Raw genomic sequence first — 17,626 nt, 5'->3', positions numbered from 1 at the left:
AGTGTAATGAGATGCTGCTGAAGACTTCAAATGGGATGATATAGTCTGGCTTGCCTTTTCTTTTTTTAAAGATTTCTCTAGAAGGGGCAGGATGGAAGCATGAAAACCAATTAAAAAGCTCCTGCAGTAGGAAATAATGGCAGCTTGGACTAGCTGGTAGCAGCAAAGATGCAAAAAAGTGAAAGCATATGAAGTAGGAAGCAGAACTAACAGGATACTGGAGGGATGGTGAAGGGCAAGGCAGAGTGATTTCACAGGATTTATCATTATTATCCTTAAGCCTCCTTACAAGTATTACCAGCATTCAAAATTACCATGCACTTAGACTTTAGAAATGATAGACTTGTGGTAGAAAGCTTAAAATAGTAAACTTTGATAGCTAAATCTGATTACTCATGATGTCTCATACATTTGAATAAAAAACGTTTCAAGGCCATTCTCTTGCAGATTTGAAAACACAGCAAAAAGATATTCAGTATTTTCTGGCATCAAAAACTTTAGATAAAGGACTCTGATTCATAACCATTTTGCAAGGGAATATGAGTAAGGAAAACCCTATTAAACGTTTACTTCAGCATTTCTATTAAAACCCTCCATCTTAGAAAAAGAAAGTATCTAGGAAAATAAAACAATTTGGCATCAGTGATTAGAAGTAGAATCTGGGAGGCTCGTGGCTGAATGTTCCCTCCCTGAAACTCTCCTATCATGTTCACTCAACTCTCTACCTGTTCCTTTTACCTCTCTGGCCAGTCCTCTTCCTTTACCTCTCTGGCCAGTCCTCTTGAAATTTATACCCTCTATCTCTTCTATATTGCCCCTCATTCTGTTTTATGGGCTGAATTGTGTGCCCTGCCATCCACTCATATGTTGAAACCCTAATGCCCAGTACCTCAGAATGTAACCATATTTGAAGACAAGGGAATAGTTTTTTATGTTAAAAAGTACTCTTAATCATTCATCATCAGGGAAATAGAAATCAAAACCATGATGAGATACCACCTCACACCTGTCAGAATGGCTAAAATTAACAACAAAGGAAACAGGTATCGGCAAGCGTGTGGAGAAAGGGGAACCCTCTTACACCACTGGTGGGAATGCAAACTGGTACAACCACTCTGGTAAATAACATGGAGGTTCCTGAAAAAGGCAAAAATAGAACTACCCTATGATCCAGCAATTGCACTGTTAGGTATTTACCCAAAGGATACAAAAATACTCATTAAAGGGATACATGCACCCTGATGTTTATAGCAGCATTATCAGCAATAGCTAAATTATGGAAGTGCCCAAATGCCCACTGACTGATGAATGGATAAAGAAGATGTGCTGTGTATGTGTGTGTATATATATTAATACATACACACATATATATAATGGAATGTTACTCAGCCATAAAAAAGAATGAACTCTTGCCATCTGCAATGACATGGATGGAGCTAGAGAATATTATGCTAAGTCAGAGAAAGACAAATACCACGTGATTTCACTCACGTGGAATTTAAGAAACAAAACAATCATAGTGGAAAAAGGAGAGAGGCAAACCAAGAAAGACTTTTTTTTTTCCTTTGGAGACAGAGACGTTGAAAGGACTATAAACCATCATCAAGTGAGATTTATTCCAGGGATGCAAGGAGAGTTCAATATCCACAAATCAATGTGATTTACCACATTAACAAAATGAGAGACAAAAACCATATAATCATCTCAATAGTTGCAGACAAAATAGCATTTGATAAAACTCAACATCCATTTAGGATAAAAACTCTCAACAAAGTGGGTATAGAAGAAATACGCCTCGACATAATAAAGGCAAAATATGACAAACACACAGCTAACATCATACTCCTTGTGAACAACTGAAAGCTCTTCCTGTAAGATGAGGAACAACACAACGATGCTCACCCTCACCACTTTTATTCAACATAGGACTGGTAGCCCTGGACACAGCAATTAGGCTTAGTAAATAAATAAATAAATGGATCCTCATTCAAAAGGAAGAAGTACAACTGTCACTATTTGCAGATGACATGACACTACATATAGAAAACCCTAAAACCCCCATCAACAAACTGTGAAAATAAATAAATTCAGTAAAGTTGCAGAATACAAAATCAACCTGTTGTATTTCTGTACACTAATAACAATCAGAAAGGCTATACTTTCAGGGATCATTTCTATAGTTCGTTACTAATAACAATCAGGAAGAGAAATTAAGAAAGTCCTATTTATAACTGTATCTGAAAGGATAAAATACCTAGGAATAAATTTAACCAACAAAGTGAAAGACCTGTACTCTGAAAACTATAAGACACTGATGATAAAGGGGAAGCCAAAACAAACAAATGGAAAGATATACCATGCACCTGGATTGGAAAAATTAATGTTGTTAAAATGGCCATACTACCCAAAGCAATGTACAGATTCAGTTAAATCCCTATCAAAATAGCAATGGCATTTTTCACAGACCTAGAAAAGACCATCCTAAAATTTCTATGGAACCAGAAAAGATCCCAAATAGCCAAAGCAATCTTAAGAAAGAACACAGCTAGATGTATCCACACTTCCTAGTTTCAAACTCTACTACAAACTCTACTACTACAAAATTATAGTAATCAAAACAGTATGGTACAAGCACAAAACAGACAAATGGATCAATGGAAGTGAATAGATAATTCAGGAATAAACCCACACATATATGGTCAATTTATAAAAGGACACAAGAATATACAATAAAGTCTCTTTAATAAATGGTGTTGGGAAAATTGGACTGTTATATGGAAAAGAATGAAATTGGACCACTCTGTTATACCATAGACAAAAATAAACCCCAAATGGATTAAAGATCTGATTCTATAAAACCCTAAAAGAAATTATAGGCAGTTAGCTCTTTGACATTGATATTAGCAACAATTTTTGAGATATGTCTCCTCAGGAAAGAATGACAAAAGGGACTACATTAAACTAAAAAGTTTTTGGTACAGCAAGTAAACCATCAACAAAATGAAAGGGCAACCTACTTGCAAATGATATATTTGGTAAGGGATTAATAACCAAAATATATTAAAAACTCATTCATCCCAATATTAAAAAAAAAAAAAATCCAATTAAAAAATTGGCAGTGGACCCGAATAGACATTTTTCCAGAAGAAGAAATAAAGATGGCCAACAGACACAAAGAACGATACCCAATATCACTAATCATCAGAGAAATGCAAATCCAAACCTCAGTAAGATATCACCTCATACCTGTCAAGATGGCTGTCATCAACAAACACACAAAATAACAAGTGCTGGCAAGAATGTAGAGAAAAGGGACACTCATGCACTGTTGGTGAGAATGTAAATTGGTGCAGCCACTATAGAAAACAGTATAGGTTTCTCAAAAAATTAAAAATAGACATACCATACAATTCAGCAATTTCTCTTCTGCATCTTTTTCCAAAGAAAATGAAAACACCAATGCAACAAGACATAAGCAGCCCTATGTTCATTGTAGCATTATTTACAATAGGCAAGGTATGGAAGCAACCTAGGTGTACACTGAGAGATAAATGGGTAAAGATGATGTGGTATATATACACAATGGAGTATTACTCAGCCATAAAAAGGAAAAAAACCATGCCATTCACAACAATATGGATGGACCTAGAGGGTGTTATGTTAAGTGAAATAAGTCAGAGAAAAAAAAAAAGGCTATATGATTTCACTTATTCATGGAATCTAAAAAAAAAAACCGAAACAAATGGGGGTGTCTGGGTGGCTCAGTCGGTTAAGACTCCAACTCTTGATCTCGGCTCAGGTCATGATCTCACAGTTGTGGGATGGGACGCTGTGTCAGGCTCTACACTGACAGCATGGAGCCTGCTTGGGATTCTCTGTCTCCCTCTCTCTCTCTGCCCCTCCCCTGCTTGCTCTCTCTCTCTCTCTACCTCTCTCTCTCTCTCAAAATAAACATTTAAAAAAATAAAACATTGTTAAAAAAAACAAACAAATGAGCAAACAAAAGAGAAACAGATTCATAGTTACAGAGAACAAAATGATGGTTGCTGGGGAGGGGAGTTTGACAGACAAAACAGGTGATTAAGAGGTACAGTATTCCAGTTCTACAATAAATAAAACACAGGATGTAATGTATAAATAGGGAATATAGTTAATAATATTATAAGAACTTTGTATAGTGACAGATGGTAACTAGACATGTGGTGACCATTTTGTAATGTATATAAATGTTTAGTCATTATGTTATTCACCTGAACCAGTACAATGTTGTATGTCAATTATTCTTCAATAAAAAAATAAATGCTAAAAAATTAAATTAAATTTTTAAAAATAAGGTAAAATAATAAAAATTTAAAAGGCAAGAAAATGGTAAAATTGAGTACAGTAGTATTTCTGATGGGGAGGTTAGAGAATGGAATGGGGAAAAACATACATGTGGACAAACAATGTAGGGTGGGTAAAATTTTACCTCTACCATCTTACAGTCTCCAGCTGGGCCTGAGAATTAAATTGACTTAAAACAGATTAACAGGAGAAAGGCACACAAATTTTATTTTTACATACACTTGGAAGTTCCCACAAGAAAATGAAGACCTAAAGAACCGGCAAAATCCAAGTTCTTCGATATTAGGTTGAACAAGAAGGATGATTTTGGAAAGACAACTAGAATATATGGCAAACCTAAATAAAAATTGTTATTTTAACAAGGTCTGTTTGTACAGAATACCCAGTCTCAACTCCTTACTCCAGTGATAAGCATGTTTCTTCCCTGTATAGGGAGGGCATCTTTCACATGGGTGATCAGAGCATTCTTCTCTGCACCTGCTGTTTTTCACGTGCCTCTAGCTAAAAATAATCCTTATGCCAAAGTGGCATATGTTTAGGTAGCATATTCTGCCACCCTTCAATATTATTCTACATTCTCACATTGTTCTTACATTAGGTGATCCATTCACAGAAATCCATAACCCATGTGTATGTGATGCCTAGATTCCTTTGCATGTATTTAATGGTACAGATTTTTAAAATAAAATCTTTAAAACATAATATTAGCTCTGTGCCAAACATATAGTTAATGCCCAAGAAATATTAACTATTTTTAATGTGAGGTGAAAGTCCCTACATAAAAATATCGTACAATTTGGACCCATATTTTAAAGATTAAAAAGGAACTGGAGGAAATAGATCAAAATGTTCACAATGACTACTTCTAGGTGATGAGAGGCAGAGTAAATTAATTTTTTTCTGGACCTTCATATTTATCTGTACTTTGCAATCTTCTGCATCAAGCATGCTTAGATTACTAAGAATGACAACAAAACCAAATAGAACAGTCAATGAATACAATGCCTGAAGCACATTATGTATCTGTTATGATAATAAAGAAATGTATATATCTCACCTTGTCAATATTATCAAATCACTAAATGGCTTTGCTTCACCATTTTATCCTTGCAAAGTCACTCAAAGATCAATACAGGATATATTCTAAAGGTCCCTTGTGCTTTTCTACATAGTTTATTAATAGCTTATCTGACTCAGCATTTTCTAAAGATACTGCAGAAACACAGGAGGGGACTAACCACCTCCTCTATTCTTCATTTAGTCTCAGCCTTTGAAATGTAAAACACCAACAGTACTGTCACAAAGAAAATGGAGAAGGATGTCTGGATGGCTCAGTCAGTTAAGCATCGGACTTCAATTCAGGTCATGATCTCATGATTTGTGAGTTCAGGCCCCAGGTTGGGCTCTGTGCTGACAGCTCAGAGCCTGGAGCTTGCTTCAGATTCTGTGTCTCCCTCTCTCTCTGCCCCATCCCGATCCCATTCTCTCTCTCACTCTCTCAAAAATAAGTAAACATTAAAAAAAATTTTAAGGAATAATGTAGATAATATAATATCAAAAGCAATTTGTATTCTGTAAAGGGCAATGCAGTTGTTCTTGTGTCCCATACTTTTGAGTATCTTGGGAGCATAATCAGGTTTGTAACCCCAGTGACTATCAAAGAGTTTCTGAAACAAAAAAAGGGGTTCAATAATGGCTTCTTAAATAGAATTTTTAAATGTGTCTTCCTCCTCCCTCACCCAATAGCAGTTCTAACACTTCTGTTTTATAGACTATAAACCTCCAATGACTAAGATGACCTTTGATAAAAATAAAAACTATTCTTAAAATTCAGCTCTGGATAAACTTCTGTCTCATGTGTGTTATATCTTCCTAACAATACTCTGTGTTTACCGGCAAGTAGAAACTGTGTATTAACTTGTCTCCAGTTCAGCATAATACAATGTTTGGCAAATGGTAAGCATTCAATACACAACAAAGATTCTTTATTACTTGTTCCAAAAGTGAAAGCTCAATAGCTTTCAGGCAGAGTTGGCAGAATTTACCCTAAATATATAAAACTGCTGGTGATACTACCATAGGCAATTTGATGATAAGCCACCCTTTGTGTTATAAAAGAATGAACATAGCAGCATGCTTTGTTCATAATTTCAGCCTGACGTAATCCTAAAATTGAAGTGTATGATTTGTGACAAATGGATCTGAGTCAAAGACAAGATTTCCTTGATGAATAGGCTTCATTCACTGAGTTAGTCGCAGAGGGAGTAAATATACACAATTCAGTATTAGGGCTTATCTTCAGGAGTTTGAAGGGCAGGCTTCCCATGACCATTCTCATTCCAACCCAGTCTGCGCTTTCTATAGCTGAACCATGGCATAAGTATTAGGCATTTTCAAAACTGCTGATAAACTGATAGAGTTGCTTGGCTGAAGGTAATTTTAAAGGTTAAAGGTCATTAGCCAAGTTTATTTTTCAACAGATATTACACTTCGTTTTTCTTAGATACCGTCTGTCTATACAACAGTAGTCCTTCATGGTTTTTTCTTCCCCCAACACACATACCACATGACATTTAGATGCACATATACATGCCAGGCTCTAGAATAAACAAGGGCATTCACAGTAACACCGTCTCCTTCCCCATGATCAAGGAAACAAGTCAAAAACTATTATAAAATTAAGTGTTAATCTACCATAATTTGTATGGTAAAAGTAAATTAATTACAAACTTAATCGAATTCCTAGATTTAACAAATTACTTGCTGAATATCTCATGACCATTCACTACTCTGAATTATAGGGGGATAATGTCACACAGAGAAAGTTAGATTATACTTTAAGGTGAAAAAAGGGGCTACTGGTACACAGTGCAAGAGAATTTACATGAAAAATCTTATCAAGGAATCTTCCAATGAATTTGAACAAAGCCAGATGTTATTCAGTGTCTCACTTGTACTCACTGGAATAAAAATAATTAATGTACTGCTCTGCTGATTCCTTTAATAAGAAGCCCTCTAACAGATTTCTAAAAATTACTCCCTTTAATATTTCATATTCATATGGGAAACTACAATTCTAAGAATAAGTTTTCGGAAGCTTTTTTTGTGGGGAAGTTGGCAGGAGCCATTCAAAACAGACAGCAATTCTTTATTTAACATGTACTTAATCAAAACTTACTGCTAATTCCTCTGCCAATTTCAAAGGGTTTGGAAAGACGAGAGTGGAATCAAGGGAACTCTAGAGACTAGAGAATCTAGAGACTCTCCAATGTGAAATCCTTCAGAAGCAGATCTTTGGCGAAAGCCAGGCAAACTCAAGGTGCAAACTGACTAACTGGACTGAACACCTCACCCTTCATTAGGCACCAGAAAAGACTAAAGTTTTAAAGTGGTAGAGTTATTACTTGGATTGGGAACAAATACCTCTCATCATCAGTTCCTTAGAACACTATTGTAAAAACTTTGGCATTACCGAAGAATTTCCATTAAAAATGGTTATTTTTTGTTACAAATAATAGAATCAGTATCTTCAATCAAGTATTGGTTGATACAAAGGGAAAAATTAAGAATGCCTTCTCTCTATTCTGGCTTATATACTGGGTGAAGGCATGAAAACACACCTATAATGTATTTATGGTTTATTTAGAAAAACATTCTGGCAAATCAGCATGGTTAAGTGTTACTTATTTGGAAATACTGATGTAGCAGTAATTTGAAAAAACAAAAACTACTCTACCAGTTTATTTCAAGATTTCAAGTCAAATTTTCATTCTCAGTAAAATTTCTATTAAGGCAAACAACTTGGGCTAGGCTCTTAAACATCAAACAGTAGAGGAGACATTTAATGAATAAACTTCCTTGTTAACACTTTGCCTAAGTAGACTTTTTCAGAGGTACCGTGTTCTGGCTAAATGAGGCTGGCTTTGTTTCTTTCAATAAATTAGAGAAGGGAAAAAGGTGGGGAAGGGAATGTGACAATCACACTTAATCCAAACCAGGCTGCCATATGTCACTTTTTGTCCTTTGCTGGTTCACTGATTATTCATGAATTCACTACCTGACAAGTGCTATATTTATCTTTACAGCCACAAAGCTGTCAATTCAGTTTCAAGCAAGCCTGTCTTTGTTTTCAATGAAACACACAATTTACGCAAAAAAAGGCCTTGTGTATGCGACACTGCCCTATGCTGTAATACAAGTATTAAAAACAAAAACAAAAACACAACACTGATATAATATAAGTGAGTATCCATGTTGGTCCTGGCCTGAGCCTTATTACTATTTTTTAATGACTGTTACATCAAAAGAAAAATGAAATAGTCTCAGCTTTTAGAGCCTTTGGCTTCTATGGATTCCCACAGAGGCCCTGAATCCTTCTCCCTGTATTCTGTTATCAATGGTCTTACTGTTTCCATTTCTTTTATTCTTTTATACATGCTTGTTTCTGGCAAGTTTACTCTGCTATTAACTTACCTGCTTAAAGCTACCTGAGTTCCAAGCACTGCTTCCCGGGGATGCATTACATTAGCTCTAACTCAAAATCTGCCCCAGAGTTTCCTTTTCCCATATACAGTCCCATGAAAGACATCACAGGTCAAATTCCAGCTTGTTTGCCAGCATCTAAAAAAGACATATTTTTTCAAAGGTATAAAAAGAGACACACTTAAGGGGCGCCTGGGTGGCTCAGTTGGTTAAGCATCCGACTTCGGCTCAGGTCATGATCTCACGGTCTGTGAGTTCAAGCCCCATGTCGGGCTCTGTGCTGACAGCTCAGAGCCTGGAGCCTGCTTCAGATTCTATGTCTACCCTCTCTCTGCCCCTCCCCAGCTCGTGCTCTGTCTCTCTGTCTCTCTCAAAAATAAATAAACATTAACAAGTTAAAAAAAACAAAAAGACTTAGCTTTTATTACTACCAGACAAGAAGATAGGGAAAACAAGCTTGCCTAAAGACATTTTAAATGCTTCCTTGATGGCAGTAAGCTTAAAACTACCACCACAAATCCACTATATTTGTCCCGAGGGAGAAAGTCAGAGGGAGAAAATAAATTAAAAATAAACTTGCATCCTAAAAATTCCTTGACTAGCTTGAAGAATAAAAAAGCAAAGTGAAATCTACAATCCAAAATTACTGTCATTTAAAAGTTTTATGATAATAAATAATGCCAAAAATGTAAACTGCATTTAATTCTCCCTAGATGTGCTCAACAATAATTTTGACATGAGAGTTCAAAACATGTGATAAAGATTAGCAGTTAGTGATTGAGGGCAAAGACCTACTCCAAAGTAAAAATAGCACCTCATAAATAATTCCAACATATGATGCATTCCTCCATGTTTTATTTCAATTTATCTTTTGAGGATCCCCAAACTTAAAAATTTCTTTATAATTCAAGAATGTGATTAAGATCTATCCCTCCACTAACAAGAAAATGAAGTCGAGACAGCATTAATATTTCAGAACTCCACTATGTTCTCAGACAAAGTCATCAAATTCCTAAAGTAATTAAGGCATGAGATCAGTGTTTATGCCTAAGAAAATAAAAGAAAAAAAAGATTCAAATACAGGTTGAATGTTTTCATGATTTAAGACTTATCCAGGTCAGTGTATAATTGTTTTATTGGATAATCTATGTCCAGAAGTTCCTAACTTGTTTGTTCTTTACCAAATGCATCACCACTTGTTCCATCATCCAAGATAAAAAAAAAAACTTAGACCTCTTCTATCACCCTGTTTTCATTAGTCAGGATTAGGTGCAGCTGCAGATCGCCATCTACAACAAGAACAAAACAGATATACAGACAAAACCGACGGCTTACATAAGACAGAAATCTTTTTTTGTCCACACAAAAAAGAAGCCCTGATGTAGTCAGTTCAGTGTATAGCAGTTCAGAGTGTTGGACTCTTTTCCACTTGGTGATGTGCCATTCCCAACATGTGCCTTCCACTTTGAGGTCCAGGACCTCAAGATGGCTGCCTGAGCTCCTGGTATCACATGCACAAAACAGCCAGTAGGAGAGGGGAAGCAGGATTCATTCAATCCTAAGATTTTTCCAGAAGTTGCACACAATGCTTCTACTTTCATCTCATTAATCTGAATTTAGTGATATGGTCACATCCACTTACTAAAAGAACCTGAACATGCATTCTTTGCACTAAGCAAAAATAAGTCCAGCTAAAAACTAGGGTTCTATTACACAAAAGAAGAAGAAAATGAAAGCTGGGATTGGCACAGTCGTAAGCTCTGATACTTCTCCCTTACCTTACACATCCAAGTCTCCTCAGTTCTTTATCATTATCTACTTAAGTCAACCCCATCAGCCTGGTTTTAATTTACCTCATCATCACCTTTGCTTGAACTATAGCATCCTACCTGATCTCCTTCACCAAGGTGTAAATTAGCAATTCCATTTGGGCACAGAAACTAAAGACTAATACTAACTGGTATAAGCATGGAAAGAGCCATCTGAGTGAGAGGCACTATGCCTTGTCCTTCAGACTTGTCATTCAAGACAGCCTAGCAAAGGAAGAACTCCCCATTCTTACTCTTCCAGCACACCATCAGAGCAAAAACTTCTGACATTAGCTTGGAGAGAGGGAAGATGGCAGAGTAAGAGTAAGAGGATCATGAACTCACCTCCTCCCACAACACACCAAGGCAACAACTACATGTATTGCAACTCACACTGAAAACAACCTGAAGACTGGCAGAATCTTCTACAGCTAGTTATAGAGAGAAGGTGACATCAAAAAGGTAGGAGGGGCAGAGAAAGGGTAGGAAGCCAAACCCCCTAGCCCAACTACTCACAAAGGAGACAGACATCACAAGCATGGAGGAGTCAGGGGATTAGGGCCCACATTGGACACCCATCACCCTGGGGACCCATATTGAGAAGACAAATCCCCCTAAAACGTGCTTTTAAAAATCATTAAGGTTTAACTTCAGGATAACTGTACTGCTATAGGAAACCAAGTCTCTACCCTTAAAGAGCCAGCATGCTAAATAACTCAGCCCAACACAGCACAGGAAGGGGGAAAAAAAGAAAGAAAAAAGAGAGAGAGAGAGAGAGGGAAACAAACCATAAGAAACTCTTAATGATAGAGAACAAACAGAAGGTTGATGGAGGGAGGTGGGCAGGGGATGGGATAGATGGGTGATGGGTATTAAGGAGGGCACTTATGACAAGCATTTAGTGTTGTATGTAAGTGATGAATCACTGAATTCTACTCCTGAAACCAACGTTGCACTGTATGTTAACTAACTAGAATTTAAATCATTTTTTTTTAATTTTGCCTTTTGTGACAACATGGATGGACCCAAAGGGTATTATACTAAGTGAAATAAGTCAGAGAAAGAAAAATACCATGTGATTTCACTTATATGTGAAATCTGAAAAACAAATGAGTGAACAAGCAAACAACATAGAAAAAAATACTTATAAATACAGAGAACAAACTAGTGATTGCTGGGGCTAGGGGGGTAGGGTTGCTGGGGGAGGGGGTAAGGTGATAAATAAGTCACAAGGATGAAAAGTACAGCATAGAGAACATAGCTGATAATATTATAATAACTTTGTATAGTGATAGATGGTAACTATGTTTTTTGGGGTGAACATTTCATAACATACATAATTGTCAAATCACTATGGTGTACACCTAAAATGAAATTATACATCATCTATACTTTAATTTTTTAAAAATTCTGACATTTGACTTATTGAAGAGGGTAAGAAGAACAATTTCACTTTACCCACATTACCCTTCCTCCAAGGTAGGGTACTATATATATACCTTATGGTACAGCTCAGTACCATAAGACCCACTCACCTGCAATTTTTCCCACAAGGGAAACAGAGCATGTAAGTGAGTATCCAGCTTCCCCAGCTGTGTTATAATCTGCCAAAAAGACCCACTTCTTTCTTATCTCATCCAGAATATTGAGGTGAACTGCACAACTGAAGGGTAGATTGGGCACCCAGGGCTAAAATGTATCAAAGAGACGTGTATCCTACAAACCATTTCATGGACTGCATCAGGAAGCCTACCGCTGAGGTACTGGGGATGCCCTGCCTGCAATTCCTCCAACTGACCCATGTACCTACCCCCAGCACTTCGCATGCCTCACTCACACATACTCCCACCCTGTGGCAGGCTCTCTATGTGTGTCACCCCATCCCATACTTTCAGTAAATGGATGTGTTCAAAATTCTTTATGCAAGCAAAATTGTGTTTAAAGAGATGTATATATAAGTATATACAACGGAATATTATTGAGCCATTTAAAAAAAAAAAAAAGGAAATCCTGCCATTTGCAACAACATGGTCAAACCGGGAGGACATTATGCTAAGTGAAATAAGCCAGAGAAATGCAAATACTGTATGACCTCCCTTATATCTGGAGTCATTAAAAAAAACAACAAGAAGAAGTCAAACTCACAGAAACTGTAGAATGGTGGATAGCAGGGGGCTGGAGGTGGAAAAATGGGAAGAGACTGGTCAAAGAGTACAAATTTTCAGTTATAAGTTTTGAGTATCTATATACAGCATGGTGATTATAACCTATAGCCTATATAGCAAAATGTATAGTATAATGACTATTTTATATAAATGAAATTTGCTAAGAAAGTTTACTTTAAGGGTTGTCTCACACACACATAAAAAGGTAACTATGTGAGGTGATGAATGTGCTGATTAACTTGATTGTGGAAATCCTTTCACAATGTGCGTGCATATTAAATCATCATGTATATTAAATCATCATCATTGTACATCATGATGTACACTTTAAATATACTAATTTTACTTGTCAAGTATATCTCAATAAAGCTGGGAAAAAGTTACTTGGCTATTTAAAGCAAACTTAGTAAAGTATATGGTTTGTCACATGTAGAAGAAAAGATGTGATAAAAATAGCATCAGGGGGAGGTGCATAGACAGAAGTATATTGTTGTAAGGCTCTTGTGTAAAATGATACATTACTTAAAGGTAAATTGATAAAATTAGATATATATTGTAAACCTTGGAGTAACTACTAAAAAATTTAAAAGGTATAGCTAATATGCCAATACTGCAGATAAATGGAATCACAAAAAAATACTCTATTAATCCAAAAGAAAGCAGGAAAACATGAAAGAAAAGGGGGGGGGGGGAACAAAGATGAAATGCAAAAAATAAAGAGCAAGATGGCAGACTTAAACTATATTGATAATTAAATGTAAATTGTCTAAACACTATGTAAGGCAGACATTATCATAATGGATTAAACAAGAAAACAAGATTCAACCACATACCATCTGAAAAAATTAGTTGGCCCATGACAATGACCAGTGTCCCTCAGGTCTACAAAAATATGGAATATCCTCTTCTCTCTGGAAAATCAGTTAGTACAGAAAGGAGAGCACAGTAGGGTTCTCATTTCACAGTGGGTCAAGAAATTTTTCATCAATAAAAAATTTCCCTGCCATGGAGTAAACAAGTGCAGAAAGTCAGAATTATGAATTCTGCCTTCTGGTAGCCTTAACATAGAATCAGATCTCCTGAGAAGAGGAGGCACCTGGCTGGCTCAGCTGGTAGAGCATGCAACTCTTGATCTCAGGGTTGTAAGTTCAAGCCCCACGTTAGGTGTGGAGATTACTTAAAAATAAAATGCTTAAAAAATTATCTAAAAAGACAGAAACTTTGGTTGAATTCGAGACTCCCAGCCACATAAAGAATTACATTAATTTGAAAAGGATAAGGGATTCACTTATCCCACTGAGGCTTTCGCAAAGTTCAGCCCTCAACACCAATTAACAGGCCATTGAGCAATGAGAAAAAAACTTGATGCTGCATCAGGTCAAGGATTTTACAGGAGTTAATAGATGTGTTGGCCATATCTTGGCAAGTCAGGCTGTCAAACGTGTACTTTAGTCTACTGAGCAAGTCAGCCTGATAAAACAGGTAACCAGACAATGGCCCAGCATTTTCCTCCTCTGTCAGGTAAGAAACAAGATATACATCTCACTCAGTCTGTTTCATAAATAGCAAAGCCATAAGCAGCTTCATTTACAACCATAAACATCACAAGGTGACAAAAATAATTTCTTAGGAATTAGGTCAGGACAGTTATGGGTTCTGAATCACTATCTGACCTTGAATTCCTGAAAAGCAGCAGCAAACAGCAAACAAAATAGTTTCACAATTTTACGTAGCCTCTTAACATTGGTTGTGTTTTGTAAAGCTAATGACCAAATACTGAGAAAGTGCATCCTAAAGACATTCATAGCTGATTCACAGTGAATAGTCTTACAGTGGGTTGTTTGATCCAAGGATCTAGATGAGAAACATGGAGCCAAGGTGTGTAAGGGAAACCAAGGTAGCTAATGAAATAAAATAATCAGATGACCTGGGAAGAGGGAGAGCCAAAGTGACTTTTTCTAAGAAGCAGTGTAAGTTCTTGTATCAGTACTTGTATCAGTTATCTATGGCTACTGTAACAAATTACCACAAACTCAGTGGCTTAAAACAACACAAATATATTTTCTTCTATTTCTGTTATTCAGAAGTCTAACATAGATCTTACTGGGTTAAGATCAAGGTGTCTGTAGGATGCACTCTCTTCTGAGGGCTCTATGGGAGAATTTGTTTCTTTGTCTTTTCTAGCTCAGAGAGGTTTTCCACTTTCCTTGACTTGTGGCCCCTTCCTCCATCTTCAAAGCTAGCAACAGCAGGCCTATTCCTCACGCTGCTATCTTAAGACGTTTCCCTTCCAATTCCTTCTTATGCAGAGACCCCTGTGATTACACCGGGTCCACCAAATTAATCAAAGATCATCTCCATATTTTAAGGTCAGTGGACTAGCAAACCGAATTCCCCTTTCCCATGTAACCAAACACTCAGAGGTTCCAAGGATTAGGACGTGGACACCTTTGGGGGAGGGAGCATTATTCTGCATACCACAGAGCCCTGAGCAGCTTCTTTTTCTTCACTGCTTTGCATGGATAAAGCAATGCTGTTTAAAGAGGAAAAACACCACAGATTGGGGAAAATATGGGTAACCATTGTGGTTCCAAGTCCACACTTTTATAGATCTTCAGGAGAGGTGTGGACAAGGCTGCCAAGGAAGCCTTAACATTACTGCACAATATTTTGGCCCAGAATAGAGTGGCTGGAGAACATTAGTGCCAACTATCAGAAGCACAAAAAGACAAAAGAAAAAGAGGGAACGGGGGCTGAGGGTCAGGGTTTGATACCAGAGTCCACGATCTGTCACTAGCTACAAGATCTTTCTTAGGCAAGGCACTTAACTTCACGTTTTATTTTCCTCATCTATAAAATGAAAAGGTTGACCTAAATTATCCTCTAAAGTCTATCCCAAGTCAAAACATAATGAAATATGGGAGAAAGGAAGAAAACAAAGACCAGAAGTTTATTCTCCTTAAATTTGAAACCAGGGCTTAGCACTTCATCTTCCCATGGGAATGGAGAATAGAAAAGTAGACTTTAAAATTTTGAGGCCAAATGATACCTTCAAAATAGTAAGACTGTGGGAAAAAATCTGACTCTCTATAGCATTTTCATCACTTAAATTTTCTTTCCTTTTTTTCTCAAGTAGGCTTCATGCCCAGTGCAGAGCCCAATGCAGGACTTGAACTCATGACCCTGAGATCAACACCTGAGCTGAGATCAAGAGTCAGACGTTTAACCAACTGAGCCACCCAGACACCCCATATCACTTAAATTTTCAACGTAATCCATTTAAGTTAAAATAGCCACAATAGATGACATATTTTGATGATTCTAATAATAAAAATACATAAAATGATAATATTATGCCATTAAGAAAGGAAAGAAAATTTTAGAAGGTTAGCCATTCTTTAGTGTTGGGCAAGAAGGAAAGAGAAAGGTAGAGGAACCAGTTGCTAGGAAATAGAAAGTGTCATTCAGCAAGAATAATTTACGAGTTATGAAATGGTAATCAACTGATTAATAAATACCTTAGAATACAAACCTAAAAACAAACATGCAAAATTAATCTAATGAACGGCCATTCCCCATGATCTCAGAATACTAATTTTTTTAAGTTTATTTATTTTTGACAGACAGAGAGGGAGAGAGGGCCAGAGAGAGAGGAAGAGAGTGAATCTCAAGCAGATTCTGCTCTGTCAGTGCAGAGGCCAAAATGGGGCTCAAACTCATGAACCACGAGATCATGACCTGATCCAAAATCAAGAGTTGGACACTTAACTGACTGAGCCACACAAGTATCCCTCTGAATTCTAATTTTAAAATGATAAAGTATTGAAATATATTATGCAGTTAATCCCTATTACAAAAGAATGTTGTATATGATATGTGAATACTTATTGATTATAGCAATTTCATGTATTTAATGTAACTAAATCCCTAGAGATAGTTCCTAGACTTTTTTTTCCCAGAAAGAACTGATTATAATTATTAACCATCTTACACTAATTTACCAGAGGAACACTGAAAAGTATAAATATTACAGTCAACCTAAAAGCAAAGGGAAATCCTCTCTGAAAGTAATAATCCAGATGGCTACTTTTTGGCCTCAGCTAACACTTACATAACCATTAGTAAGGTAGGCTTTGAGAATTCAGAAATGTTTATGTAAATAATGTACACATTAAGAGCTATAGTTTTTTTTAATAAATGATTATCTGTTCTACATGGTGAGTATGTGGCTTCTGCACAGCAAAGGAAACAATCAACAAAACTAAAAGGCAGCCTACAGAATGGGAAAAGATATTTGCAAATGACATATCTGATAAAGAATTAGTATCCAAAATCTATAAGAAACTTATCAAACTCAACACCCAAAAAACAAAAACAAAAAAACAGTAAGAAATGAGCAGAAGACATGAATAGACATTTTTACAAAGAGGACATCCAGATGGCTAACAGACACATGAAAAGATGCTCAACATCACTCATTGTCAGGGAAATACTAATCAAAACCACAATAAGACACCACCTCACTCCTGTCAGAATAGCTAAAATTGGGGCATGTGGGTGGCTCAGTCAGTTAAGCGTACAACTCTTAATTTCATTGTAGGTGATGATCTTGCAGTTCCTGGGACTGAGCCCTGAGTCGGGCTCCGTGCTGACAGTGCAGAACCTGCTAGATATTCTCTCGCTCCCTCTCTCTCTGTCCCTCCCCTGCTCTCTCTCTCTCAAAATAAATAAATAGTTTTAATAAAATAAAATAAAGTGAAGTGAAATGAAATAAAAGAAAAAGAATGGCTAAAACTAACAACACAACAAAAAACAGGTGTTGGCGAG

The 17,626-nt window shown here is 36.6% G+C and overlaps 1 protein-coding gene across 1 annotated transcript in view; it reads right to left on the bottom strand.

Annotated features, from left to right (window-relative positions):
- The window catches only part of COA1 (cytochrome c oxidase assembly factor 1), an 82,109-nt gene that overhangs the window by 23,547 nt on the left and 40,936 nt on the right, over window positions 1-17,626 (bottom strand). The gene's annotated exons all lie outside the window — the stretch shown is intronic.

Source organism: Panthera onca, chromosome A2 (assembly GCF_046562875.1).
Source record: "Panthera onca isolate mPanOnc1 chromosome A2, mPanOnc1 haplotype 2, whole genome shotgun sequence".
Classification (NCBI taxonomy): domain Eukaryota; kingdom Metazoa; phylum Chordata; class Mammalia; order Carnivora; family Felidae; genus Panthera; species Panthera onca.
Note: the sequence above shows the minus strand (reverse complement) of the source record. Positions and strands in the feature narration are given on the sequence as shown.